The sequence below is a fragment of the Arachis ipaensis genome, chromosome B6 (genome assembly GCF_059453495.1).
Source record: "Arachis ipaensis isolate K30076 ecotype BB chromosome B6, ASM5945349v1, whole genome shotgun sequence".
NCBI lineage: Eukaryota > Viridiplantae > Streptophyta > Magnoliopsida > Fabales > Fabaceae > Arachis > Arachis ipaensis.
In genome coordinates, this window is record NC_142441.1 from 43,685,685 (window position 1) to 43,699,942 (window position 14,258).

At 37.7% G+C, this 14,258-nt stretch overlaps 2 non-coding genes across 2 annotated transcripts; both read left to right on the forward strand.

Moving 5' to 3' along the window:
• The first annotated feature begins 5,137 nt into the window (after nucleotides 1-5,137).
• LOC148555346 (small nucleolar RNA R71) lies at nucleotides 5,138-5,245 on the forward strand. Its single transcript, XR_015887298.1, has one exon. It is a non-coding gene; the product is annotated as a small nucleolar RNA R71 (small nucleolar RNA).
• A 5,364-nt stretch (nucleotides 5,246-10,609) lies between these two features.
• LOC148555347 (small nucleolar RNA R71) lies at nucleotides 10,610-10,717 on the forward strand. The gene has a single exon (XR_015887299.1). It is a non-coding gene; the product is annotated as a small nucleolar RNA R71 (small nucleolar RNA).
• The last annotated feature ends 3,541 nt before the right edge of the window (nucleotides 10,718-14,258 follow it).

Below are 14,258 nucleotides of genomic sequence, written 5' to 3' on the forward strand. Positions count from 1 at the left end.
AAGTATGGACTATTATATATTGCTGGAAAGCTCTGGATGTCTACTTTCCAACGCAATTGGAAGCGCGCCATTACGAGTTCTGTAGCTGCAGAAAATCCACTTTGAGTGCAGGGAGGTCAGAATCCAACAGCATCAGCAGTCCTTCTTCAACCTTTGAATCTGATTTTTGCTCAAGTCCCTCAATTTCAGCCAGAAAATACCTGAAATCACAGAAAAACACACAAACTCATAGTAAAGTCCAGAAATGTGAATTTAACATAAAAACTAATGAAAACATCCCTAAAAGTAACTAGATCCTACTAAAAACATACTAAAAACAATGTCAAAAAGCGTATAAATTATCCGCTCATCACAACACCAAACTTAAATTGTTGCTTGTCCCCAAGCAACTGAAAATCAAATAGGATAAAAAGAAGAGAATATACTATAAATTCCAAACTATCAATGAAACAGAGCTTCAATCATATGAGCGGGACTTATAGCTTTTTGCCTCTTGAATAGTTTTGGCATCTCACTTTATCCATTGAGATTCAGAATGATTGGCATCTATAGAAACTTCAGATTTCGAATAGTGTTATTGACTCTCCTAGTTCAGTATGATGATTCTTGAACACAGCTTCTTTATGAGTCTTGGCCGTGGCCCTAAGCACTCTGTTTTCCAGTATTACCACCGGATACATAAATGCCACAGACACACAATTGGGTGAACCTTTTCAGATTGTGACTCAGCTTTGCTAAAGTCCCCAATTGGAGGTGTCCAGGGTTCTTAAGCACACTCTTTTTTTTTTGCTCTGGACCTTGACTTTAACCGCTCAGTCTCAAGTTTTCACTTGACACCTACACGCCACAAGCACATGGTTAGGGACAGCTTGGTTTAGCCGCTTAGACCAGGATTTTATTCCTTTAGGCCCTCCTATCCACTGATGCTCAAAGCCTTGGGATCCTTTTTATTTGCCCTTGCCTTTTGGTTTTAAGGGTTATTGGCTTTTTGCTCTTGCCTCTTGGTTTTAAGAGCTTTTGGCTTTTTCTGCTTGCTTTTTCTTTTTCTTTCTATTTTTTTTTTCTTTCTATTTTTTTTCTTTTTTTTTTCTGCAAGCTTTGTTCTTTGCTGCTTTTTCTTGCTTCAAGAATCATTTTTATGATTTTTCAGATTATCAAATAACATGTTTCATAGTCATCATTCTTTCAAGAGCCAACATATTTAACATTCTTAAACAACAACTTCAAAAGACATATGCACTGTTCAAGCATTCATTCAGAAAACAAGAAGCATTGTCACCACATCAATATAATTAAACTAAGTTCAAGGATAAATTCGAAACTCATGTACTTCTTGTTCTTTTGAATTAAAACCGTTTTTATTTAAGAGAGGTGATGGATTCATAGGACATTTATAACTTTAAGACACAGTTACTAACTACTAATGATCATGTAATGAAGACACAAACATAGATAAGCACATAACATAGAAAACGAAAAACAGAAGAAGTAAGAACAAGGAATGAATCCACCTTAGTGATGGTGGTGTTTCCTTCTTGAGGAACCAATGATGTCCTTGAGCTCTTCTATGTCTCTTCCTTGTCTTTGTTGCTCCTCCCTCATTGCTTTTTGATCTTCTCTTATTTCATGAAGCATGGTGGAGTGCTCTTGATGTTCCACCCTTTGTTGTCCCATATTGGAACTCAATTCTTCTAGGGAGGTGTTGATTTGCTCCCAATAATTTTGTGGAGGAAAGTGCATTTGAGGCATCTCCGGGATCTCATGGTAATGAGCTTCCTGCGCCTCTTGAGCTCCATAAATGGGCTCTCTTGCTTGCTCCATCTTTTTCTTAGTGATGGGCTTCTCTTCCTTAATAGGAATGTCTCCTTCTATGAAAGCTCCAGCTGAGTAACATAGATGGCAAATGAGGTGAGGGAAGGCTAACCTTGCCCTAGTGGGGGACTTGTCAGCCACCTTGTAGAGTTCTTGAGGTATAATCTCATGAACTTCCACCTCTTCTCCAATCATGATGCTATGGATCATGATGGTCCGGTCTATAGTAACTTCAGACCGGTTGCTAGTGGGAATGATTGAGCATTGAATGAACTCCAACCATCCTCTAGCTATAGGCTTGAGGTCCAATCTTCTTAGTTGAACCGGCTTGCCTTTGGAGTCAACCTTCCATTGAGCTCCTTCTACACATATGTCCATAAGGACTTGGTCCAATCTTTGATCAAAGTTGACTCTCCTTGTGTAGGGGCGTGCGTTCTCTTCCATGTTTGGCAAGTTGAACGCCAACGTCACATTTTCCGGACTAAAATCTAAGTATTTTCCCCGAACCATTGTAACATAGTTCTTTGGATTCGGGTTCCTACTTTGATCATGGTTCTTGGTGATCCATGCATTGGCATAGAACTCTTGAACCATTAGGATGCCGACTTGTTGGATGGGATTTGTTAGAACTTCCCAACCTCTTCTTTGAATTTCATATCGGATCTCCGGATACTCATTTCTTTTGAGTTTGAAAGGGACCTCGGCGATCACCTTCTTCTTGGCCACAACATCATAGAAGTGGTCTTGATGGGCTTTGGAGATGAACCTTTCCATCTCCCATGACTCGGATGTGGAAGCTTTTGTCTTCCCTTTCCCTCTTCTAGAGGATTCTCCGGTCTTAGATGCCATCAATGGTAATGGAAAAACAAAAAAGCTATCCTTTTACCACACCAAACTTAGAATATTGCTCGCCCTCGAGCAATAAACAAAAGAATAGAAGAAGAAGAAGAAATATGGAGAGGGAGGGGGAGATGTGGTTTCGGCCAAGAGGAGTGTAGAGGGGTGTGTTGTGTGAAGTTGATGAAGAATGGAGGGCTTTATATAGGGTAGGGAGGTTGGTTTTGAATTTTGAAGGTAGGTGGAGTTTATGAGGTAGGTTTATTGGGAAGAGTGGGTGGATGTGAGTGGTGAAGGTTTAGTGGGGAAGAGAGATTGAGGTGATTGTGAGGGGTTTTTAGGGAAGAGTGTTTATGGGGTTGTGTGAAAGAGAGTGGTGAGAAGAAGTGAGTGGAGGTAGGTGGGGATCCTGTGGGGTCCACAGATCCTGAGGTGTTCAAGGATTTACATCCCTGCACCCATTAGGCATGTAAAAATGCTTTTGTACCCAACTCTGGGCGTTCAGCGCCAGGTTGGTGGCCATTTTGGGCGTTCAACGCCCATTTGTGTGCCATTTCTGGCGTTGAATGCCAGAACCATGCCTGTTTTGGCGTTCAGCGCCCAGAAGCTGCCCATTTTGGGCGTTCAGCGCCAGCACCATGCTCTGTTCTGGCGCTGAACGCCAGACAGATGCTCCTCCAGGGTGTGATTTTTCTTCTGCTGTTTTTTATTCCATTTTCAATTTTTATATTTATTTTGTGACTCCACATGATCATGAACCTACAAAGACATGAAAAACAATAAAAATAAGAATTAGATAAACATTGGGTTGCCTCCCAACAAGCACTTCTTTAATGTCAATAGCTTGACAGTGGGCTCTCATGGAGCCTCACAGATGTGCAGAGCTTTGTTGAAACTCTCCAATACCAAACTTAGAGTTTGACTGTGGGGGCTCTGGTTGACTCTGCTTGGAGAGAAGCTTTTTCTGCTTCCTCTCCATGGTTGCAGAGGGAGATCCTTGAGTTTTAAACACAAGGGAGTCCTCATTCCATTGAAGGACTATTTCACCTCTGTCAACATCAATCACAGCTCTTGCTATGGCCAGGAAAGGTCTTCCTAAGATGATGGATTCATCCTCTTCCTTTCCAGTATCCAGGATTATGAAATCAGTAGGTATGTAAAGGCCCTCAACCTTTACTAATACATCTTCTACTTGTCCATAAGCCTGTTTTCTTGAGCTGTCTTCCATCTCTAGTGAGATTTTAGCAGCTTGCACCCCATAGATTCCCAGTTTCTCTATTACAGAGAGGGGCATGAGGTTTATTCCTGAACCAAGGTCACACAGAGCTTTAAAGATCATAGTGCCTATGGTACAGGGTATTATGAACTTTCCAGGATCCTGTCTCTTCTGAGGTAATGTCAGTTGATCCAGATCACTCAGTTCATTGATGAACAAGGGAAGTTCAACTTCCCAAGTATCAATGCCAAATAATTTGGCATTCAGCTTCATGATTGCACCAAGAAACTTGGCAGTTTGCTCTTCAGTAACATCCTCATTCTCTTCAGAAGAGGAATACTCATCAGAGCTCATGAAGGGCATAAGGAGGTTCAATGGAATCTCTATGGTCTCTAGATGAGTCTCAGATTCCTTTGGTTCCTCAGAGGGAAGCCCCTTATTGGTCACTGGACGTCCCAGGAGGTCTTCCTCCTTGGGATTCACGTCCTCCTCTCCCTCATTGGGTTCGGCTATTTCACTTATGTCAATGGCCTTGCACTCTCCTTTTGGATTCTCTTCTGTATTGCTTGGGAGAGTACTGGGAGGGATTTCAGTGATCCTTTTACTCAGCTGGCCCACTTGTGCTTCCAAATTTCTAATGGAAGACCTTGTTTCATTCATGAAACTTACAGTGGCCTTGGATAGATCAGAGACTAAGTTTGCCAAATTAGAAGTATTTTGTTCAGAGTTCTCTGTCTGTTGCTGAGTGGATGATGGAAAAGGTTTGTTATTGTTAAACCTGTTTCTTCCACCATTATTAAAGCCTTGTTGAGGCTTTTGATCCTTCCATGAGAAATTTGGATGATTTCTCCATGATGAGTTATAGGTGTTTCCATAAGGTTCACCTAAGTAATTCACCTCTGCTATTGCAGGGTTCTCAGGATCATAGGCCTCTTCTTCATAAGAAGCCTCTTGAGTACTGTTGGATGCAGCTTGCATTCCATTCAGACTCTGAGAGATCATATTGACTTGCTGAGTCAATATTTTGTTCTGAGCCAATATGGCATTCAGAGTATCAACTTCAAGAACTCCCTTCTTCATAGGCGTCCCATTATTCACAGGATTCCTTTCAGAAGTGTACATGAACTGGTTATTAGCAACCATGTCAATGAGTTCTTGAGCTTCTGCAGGTGTTTTCTTTAGGTGAATGGATCCACCTGCAGAAGTGTCCAGTGACATTTTTGATAGCTCAGATAAACCATCATAGAATATATCCAGGATGGTCCATTCTGAAAGCATGTCAGAAGGACACTTTTTGGTCAACTGTTTGTATCTTTCCCAAGCTTCATAGAGGGATTCACCTTCTTTCTGTCTGAAGGTTTGAACATCAGCTCTAAGCTTGCTCAGCTTTTGAGGAGGAAAGTACTTGGCTAAGAAAGCCGTGACCAGCTTATCCCAAGAGTTCAGGCTGTCTTTGGGTTGAGAATCCAACCATAATCTAGCTTTGTCTCTTACTGCAAAAGGGAAAAGCATGAGCCTGTAGACTTCAGGATCTACTCCATTAGTCTTAACAGTATCACATATCTGCAAGAATTCAGTTAAGAACTGAAAAGGATCTTCAGATGGAAGTCCATGAAACTTGCAGTTCTGCTGCATCAGAGAAACTAATTGAGGTTTCAGCTCAAAGTTGTTTGCTCCAATGGCAGGAATGGAGATGCTTCTTCCATGTAAATTGGAATTAGGTGCAGTAAAGTCACCAAGCATCTTCCTTACATTATTATTATTTTCGGCTGCCATCTCCTCTTCCTGTTTGAAAATTTCTAAAAGGTTATCTCTGGATTGTTGTATTTTAGCTTCTCTTAATTTTCTCTTCAGAGTCCTTTCAGGTTCTGGATCTGCTTCCACAAGAATGTTCTTATCGTTGCTCCTGCTCATATGACAAAGAAGAAGGCACAGAATAATAATAATAATAATAATAGAGATCCTTTATACCACAGTATAGGGATCCCTGTATGAGTTGAAGAAAAGAGGGGGAGACAAAGAATGTAATATAATGAAAAAAACACAACTGTGAGGATGGCAGAGATGTGAGATGAGATGTTAGGATATGAATGAATAAATAGAATAAGATGGGGGAGAGATAATTTTCGAAAATTATTTTGAAAAAGAGTTAGTGATTTTCGAAAATGGTTTTTGAAAATTGTTAGTATTTTTTCGAAAAATTTTTAAAATTAAAAAAATAAAAATAGGAATAATTAGTTAATTAAAAAGAAATTTTTGAAAAAGAGGGAAGATATTTTCGAAAATTAGAGAGAGAGAGTTAGTTAGGTAGTTTTGAAAAAGTTAAGAAACAAACAAAAAAGTTAGTTAGTTAGTTGAAACAAATTTTGAAAAGATAAGAAGTTAGGAAGTTAGAAAAGATATTTTGAAATCAAATTTTGAAAAAGATAAGATAAGAAGATATTTTTTTGAAAAGATATGATAGAAATTAGTTTTTGAAAAAGATTTGATTTTTAAAATCACAATTAATGACTTGATTCACAAGAAATCACAAGATATGATTCTAGAACTCAAAGTTTGAATCTTTCTTAACAAGTAAGTAACAAACTTCAAATTTTTGAATCAAAACATTAATTGATTATGTTATTTTCGAAAATTATGATATAAAATAAGAAAAATATTTTTGAAAAATATTTTTAAAATTTTCGAAAATAACCAAGAGTTTTGAAAAAGATTTGATTTTTGAAAAAGATTTTGAAAAAGATAAGATTTTCAAATTGAAAATTTGATTTGACTCATAAGAAACAACTTGATTTTAAAAATTTTTGAAAAAGTCAACTCAAATTTTCGAATTTGATGAGAGAAAAAGGGAAAGATATTTTTTTGATTTTTGAAATTTTTATGAAAAACATGCAAATTATGCAATGCATGAAATTTTTAGATCAAAACAATGAATGCATGCAAGAATGCTATGAATGTCAAGATGAACACCTAGAACACTATGAATGTTAAGATGAACATCATAGACACAATTTTGAAAAATTTTTAATGCAAATAAAACATGCAAGACACCAAACTTAGAATTCTTTAATGCTTACGCACTAAGAATTCAAGAATGCATATGATAAACATGAAAAGACACAAAACAAAAAAATCATCAAGATCAAACAAGAAGACTTACCAAGAACAACTTGAAGATCATGAAGAACACTATGAATGCATGAAATTTTCGAAAAATGCAAGATGCATATGCAAGTGACACCAAACTTATGATATGACTCAAGACTCAAACAAGAAACACAAAAATATTTTTGATTTTTATGATTTTCTAATTTTTTTTGAATTTTCGAAAATTAATTGAAAAAGAAAAATAAGGATTCCAAAATTTTTAATATGAATTCCAGGAATCTTGCATTCTTAGTCTAAAGCTTCAGTCCAGGAATTAGACATGGCTCACTAGCCAGCCAAGCTTTCAAAGAAAGCTCCAGTCCAAAACACTAGACATGGCCAATGGCCAGCCAAGCTTCAGCATGTAACACCAGAGTATATTGCTCTTGATAACAAATTGCTGCTCATCATTTATCAAGTATGTAACTTGCCTCTGATGGTTTGGAAGCCTCAGTCCAAAAGAATTTAGACATGGCTTTACAGCCAGCCAGGCTTCACATGCTTCATGAAACACTAGAATTCATTCTTAAAAATTTTGAATAGATTTTTGAAAACATTTTTAATTTTTTTCGAAAACAGATGAGAAAATTTTGAAAATATTTTTGAAAAATTTTTGAAAAGAAAACGAAAAGAAAATTACCTAATCTGAGCAACAAGATGAACCGTCAGTTGTCCAAACTCAAACAATCCCTGGCAACGGCGCCAAAAACTTGGTGTTGTTGCCGGGATTGGGATCTCAGACGATTCTTGGCGCCAAACAGGAACAATTAAGTCCCCGGCAACGGCGCCAAAAACTTGGTGCACGAAATTGTGATCTCCAGGCTCGAACAAATCCTGGTAATGGCTCCAAAGCTTGGTGCTCTGATCTTAATTCATAATTGTCACAACTTCGATACAACTAACCAGCAAGTGCACTAGGTCGTCCAAGTAATACCTTACGTGAGTAAGGGTCGAATCCCACGGAGATTGTTGGTATGAAGCAAGCTATGGTCACCTTGTAAATCTCAGTCAGGCAGATATAAAGTGATAATGGTGTTTTCGAATATTATATAATAGAATAGGGATAGAGGTACTTATGTAAATCATAGGTAGGAATTTCAGATAAGCGAATGGAGATGCTTTTCGTTCCTCTGAACCTCTGCTTTCCTGCTATCTTCATCCAATCAGTCTTACTCCTTTCCATGGCTGACTTTATGTGATACATCACCACTGTCAATGGCTACTTTCGGTCATCTCTCGGGAAAATGATCCAATGCCCTGTCACGGCACGGCTAATCGTCTGGAGGAATCACCCTTTTCAATGGCTTCATCTTATCCTCTCAGTGAATAATATGCTCACGCACCCTGTCACGGCACGGCTATTCATCTGTCGGTTCTCGATCATGCTGGAATAGGATTTACTATCCTTTTGCGTCTGTCACTATCGCCCTGCAATCGCGAGTTCGGAGCTCGTCACAGTCATTCAATCATTGAATCCTACTCAGAATACCACAGACAAGGTTTAGACTTTTCGGATTCTCTTGAATGCCGCCATCATTCTAGCTTACGCCACGAAGATTCTGGTTAGGAGATCTAAGAGATATTCATTCTAGCTTAATTCATGTAGAACAGAAGTGTTTGTCAGGCACGCGTTCATAAGGGAGAAGGATGATGAGCGTCACACATAATCATCACCTTCATCACGTTCTTGGGTGTGAATGGATATCTTAGAAGTGAAATAAGATGAATTGAATAGAAAACAGTAGTACTTTGCATTAATCTTTGAGGAACAGCAGAGCTCCACACCTTAATCTATGGAGTGTAGAAACTCTACCGTGAAAATACATAAGTGAAAGGTCCAGGCATGGCCGAGATGGCCAGCCCCCTAAACGTGATCTAAGATAGCATACAACTGATCAAAGATACCTAATACAATAGTAAAAGGTCCTATTTATAATAAACTAGCTACTAGGGTTTACATGAGTAAGTAATTGATGCATAAATCCACTTCCGGGGCCCACTTGGTGTGTGCTTGGGCTGGGCTTTGATTGTTGCACGTGTAGAGGTCCTTCTTGGAGTTGAACGCCAGTTTTTGTGCCAGTTTGGGCGTTCAACTCTGGTTTTGGCTCCTTTTCTGGCGCTGGACGCCAGGTTTGGGTAGAAGGCTGGCGTTGAACGCCAGTTTACATCGTCTATTCTTGGCCAAAGTATGGACTATTATATATTGCTAGAAAGCCCTGGATGTCTACTTTCCAACGCAATTGGAAGCGCGCCATTGCGAGTTCTGTAGCTCCAGAAAATCCACTTTAAGTGCAGGGAGGTCAGAATCCAACAGCATCAGCAGTCCTTCTTCAACCTCTGAATCTGATTTTTGTTCAAGTCCCTCAATTTCAGCCAGAAAATACCTGAAATCACAGAAAAACACACAAACTCATAGTAAAGTCCAGAAATGTGAATTTAACATAAAAACTAATGAAAACATCCCTATAAGTAACTAGATCCTACTAAAAACATACTAAAAATAATGTCAAAAAGCGTATAAATTATCCGTTCATCAATGAACAAGGGAGGTTCAACTTCCCAAGCATCAATGCCAAATAATTTGGCATTCAGCTTCATGATTGCACCAAGAAACTTGGCAGTTTGCTCTTCAGTAACATCCTCATTCTCTTCAGAAGAGGAATACTCATCAGAGCTCATGAAGGGCATAAGGAGGTTCAATGGAATCTCTATGGTCTCTAGATGAGCCTCAGAGTCCTTTGGTTCCTCAAAGGGAAGCTCCTTATTGATCACTGGACGTCCCAGGAGGTCTTCCTCCTTGGGATTCACGTCCTCTCCTATCCTCACAGGTTCGGCCATTTTGCTTATGTCAATGGCCTTGCACTCTCCTTTTGGATTCTCTTCTGTATTGCTTGGGAGAGTACTGGGAGGGATTTCAGTGATCTTTTTACTCAGCTGGCCCACTTGTGCTTCCAAATTTCTAATGGAAGACCTTGTTTCATTCATGAAGCTCACAGTGGCCTTGGATAGATCAGAGACTAGATTTGCTAAATTAGAAGCATTTTGTTCAGAGTTCTCTGTCTGTTGCTGAGTGGATGATGGAAAAGGTTTATTATTGTTAAACCTGTTTCTTCCACCATTATTAAAGTCTTGTTGAGGCTTTTGATCCTTCCATGAGAAATTTGGATGATTTCTCCATGATGAGTTATAGGTGTTTCCATAAGGTTCACCTAAGTAATTCACCTCTGCTATTGCAGGGTTCTCAGGATCATAAGCTTCTTCTTCAGAAGATGCCTCTTGAGTACTGTTGGATACAGCTTGCATTCCATGCAGACTTTGAGAGATCATATTGACTTGCTGAGTCAATATTTTGTTCTGAGCCAATATGGAATTTAGAGTATCAACTTCAAGAACTCCCTTCTTCATAGGCGTCCCATTATTCACAGGATTCCTTTCAGAAGTGTACATGAACTGGTTATTAGCAACCATGTCAATGAGTTCTTGAGCTTCTGCAGGCGTTTTCTTTAGGTGAATGGATCCACCTGTAGAAGTGTCCAGTGACATTTTTGATAGCTCAGATAAACCATCATAGAATATATCCAGGATGGTCTATTCTGAAAGCATGTCAGAAGGACACTTTTTGGTCAACTGTTTGTATCTTTCCCAAGCTTCATAGAGGGATTCACCTTCTTTCTGTCTGAAGGTTTGAACATCAGCTCTAAGCTTGCTCAGCTTTTAAGGAGGAAAGTACTTGGCTAAGAAAGCCGTGACCAGCTTATCCCAAGAGTTCAGGCTGTCCTTGGGTTGAGAATCCAACCATAATCTAGCTATGTCTCTTACAGCAAAGGGAAAAGCATGAGCTTGTAGACTTCAGGATTTACTCCATTAGTCTTAACAACAGTATCACATATCTTCAAGAATTCAGTTAAGAACTGAAAAGGATCTTCAGATGGAAGTCCATGAAACTTGCAGTTTTGCTGCATCAGAGAAACTAATTGAGGTTTCAGCTCAAAGTTGTTTGCTCCAATGGTAGGAATGGAGATGCTTCTTCCATGTAAATTGGAATTAGGTGCAGTAAAGTCACCAAGCATCCTCCTTGCATTATTATTATTTTCGGCTGCCATCTCCTCTTCCTGTTCGAAAATTTCTGAAAGGTTATCTCTGGATTGTTGTAATTTTGCTTATCTTAATTTTCTCTTCAGAGTCCTTTCAGGTTCTTGATCTGCATCAACAAGAATGTTCTTGTCCTTGCTCCTGCTCATATGACAAAGAAGAGGGCACAGAAAAAATAATAATAATAATATGGATCCTTTATACCACAGTATAGGGATCCCTTTGTGAGTGGAAGAAAAGAGGGGGAGACAAAGAATGTAATGTAATGGAAAAAACACAACTGTGAGGAGGGTTGAGATGTGAGATGAGATGTTAGTAAATGAATAAATAAATAGAATAAGATGGGAGAGGGAGAATTTTCGAAAAATACTTTTGAAAAAGAGTTAGTGATTTTCGAAAATGGTTTTTGAAAAATGTTAGTATTTTTCGAAAATTTTTGAAATCAAAAATAAAAATAATTAGTTAATTAAAAAGAAATTTTTGAAAAAGGGGGGAGATATTTTCGAAAATTAGAGAGAAAGAGTTAGTTAGGTAGTTTTGAAAAAGTTAAGAAACAAACAAAAAGTTAGTTAGTTAGTTGAAACAAATTTTGAAAAGATAAGAAGTTAGGAGGTTAGAAAAGATATTTTGAAATCATATTTTGAAAAAGATAAGATAAGAATATATTTTTGAAAAGATATGATAGAAATTAGTTTTTGAAAAAAAGATTTGATTTTTTTAAAATCACAATTAATGACTTGATTCATAAGAAATCACAAGATATGATTCTAGAACTCAAAGTTTGAATCTTTCTTAACAAGCAAGTAATAAACTTGAAATTTTTGAATCAAAACATTAATTGTTATTGTTATTTTCGAAAATTTGGTATAAAAATAAGAAAAAGATTTTTGAAAAATATTTTTGGAATTTTCGAAAATAACTAAGAATTTTGAAAAAGATTTGATTTTTGAAAAAGATTTTGAAAAAGATAAGATTTTCAAATTGAAAATTTGATTTGACTCATAAGAAACAACTTGATTTTAAAAATTTTTGAAAAAGTCAATCCAAATTTTCGAATTTGATGAGAGAAAAATAGAAAAATATTTTTTTGATTTTTTTGAATTTTTAATGATGAGAGAGAAAAACAAGAAAAATGATGCAATGCATGAGAATTTTAGATCAAAACATGTGATGCATGCAAGAATGTTATGAATGTCAAGATGAACACCAAGAACACTATGAAGATCATGATGAATATCAAGAACACAATTTTGAAAAATTTTTAATGCAAAGAAAACATGCAAGACACCAAACTTAGAATTCTTTAATGCTTAGGCACTAAGAATTCAAGAATACATATGAAAAATAAGAAAAGACACAAAACATGCAAATGCAAAGATCAAACAAGAAGACTTACCAAGAACAACTTGAAGATCATGAAGAACACTATGAATGCATGAGAATTTTCGAAAAATGCAAGATGCATATGCAATTGACACCAAACTTATAACATGACTCAAGACTCAAACAAGAAACACAAAATATTTTTTTTTATTTTTATGATTTTCTATTTTTTTTGGATTTTTATTTTATATTTTTCGAAAATTATTTAGAAAAGGGAAAAATAAGGATTCCAAAATTTTTAATATGAATTCCAGGAATCTTATGCTCTAAAGCTCCAATCAAAGGGTCAGGCATGGCTTAATAGCCAGCCAAGCTTTAGTATGTAACTCAGACATGACACGTCTAACATGCCCTACAGTCGTATTAGACATGGCTTTACAGCCAGCCATGCTTCATGAAACACTAGAATTCATTCTTAAAAATTCTGAAGAAAAATATATTTTTTTGAAAACATTTTTATTTTTTTAAAAAAATTTTTTTTTTCGAAAACAAAGGAGAAAATTTTGAAAGATTTTTTTGAAAAATTTTTTTGAAAACAAGATGAGCCGTCAGTTGTCCAAACTCGAACAATCCCCGGCAACGGCGCCAAAAACATGGTACGCGGAATCGTGATTACACTTTAATTATGTAAAGTTCATTGCTCTTTCTTTCCCTGGAAATGGCACCAAAAACATGATGCCAAGACCATGGTTCACAACTCCGTGTAACTGACCAGCAAGTGCACTGGGTCGTCCAAGTAATACCTTACGTGAGTAAAGGTCGAATCCCACGGAGATTGTCGGTATGAAGCAAGCAATGGTCACCTTGTAAATCTCAGTCAGGCGGATATCAAACAGTAATGGGTTTTCGAAAATAAATAATAGAATAGGGATAGAGATACTTATGTAAATCATTGGTAGGAATTTCAGATAAGCAAATGGAGATACTTTCATTCCTCTGAACCTCTGCTTTCTTGCTATCTTCATCTAATCAATCTTACTCCTTTCCATGGCTGGCTTTATGTGATACATCACCACTGTCAATGGCTACTTTCGGTCATCTCTCGGGAAAATGATCCAATGTCCTGTCACGGCACGGCTAATCGTCTGGAGGCATCACCCTTGTCAATGGCTTCATCTTATCCTCTCAGTGAAAATGGTCAACGCACCCTGTCACGGCACGGCTATTCATCTGTCGGTTCTCGATCATGCTGGAATAGGATTTACTATCCTTTTGCGTCTGTCACTAACGCCCTGCAATCGCGAGTTTGGAGCTCGTCACAGTCATTCATTCATTGAATCCTACTCGGAATACCACAGACAAGGTTTAGACTTTCCGGATTCTCTTGAATGCCGCCATCATTCTAGCTTACACCACGAAGATTCTGATTAAGAGGTCTAAGAGATACTCATTCAGTCGAAGGTAGAACGGAAGTGGTTGTCAGGCACGCGTTCATAGGGAATGATGATGATTGTCACGTTCATCACATCCCAATTGAAGTACGAATGAATATCTTAGAAGCGAAATAAGATGAATTGAATAGAAAACAGTAGTACTTTGCATTAATCTTTGAGGAACAGCAGAGCTCCACACCTTAATCTATGGAGTGTAGAAACTCTACCGTTGAAAATACATAAGTGAAAGGTCCAGGCATGGCCGAGATGGCCAGCCCCCTAAAACGTGATCAATAGTCTCCTAAGATGAACAAAAGATTAAAACTGAGACCAAAGATGTCTAATAAAATAGTAAGAGGTCCTATTTATAATAAACTAGCTACTAGGGTTTACAGAAG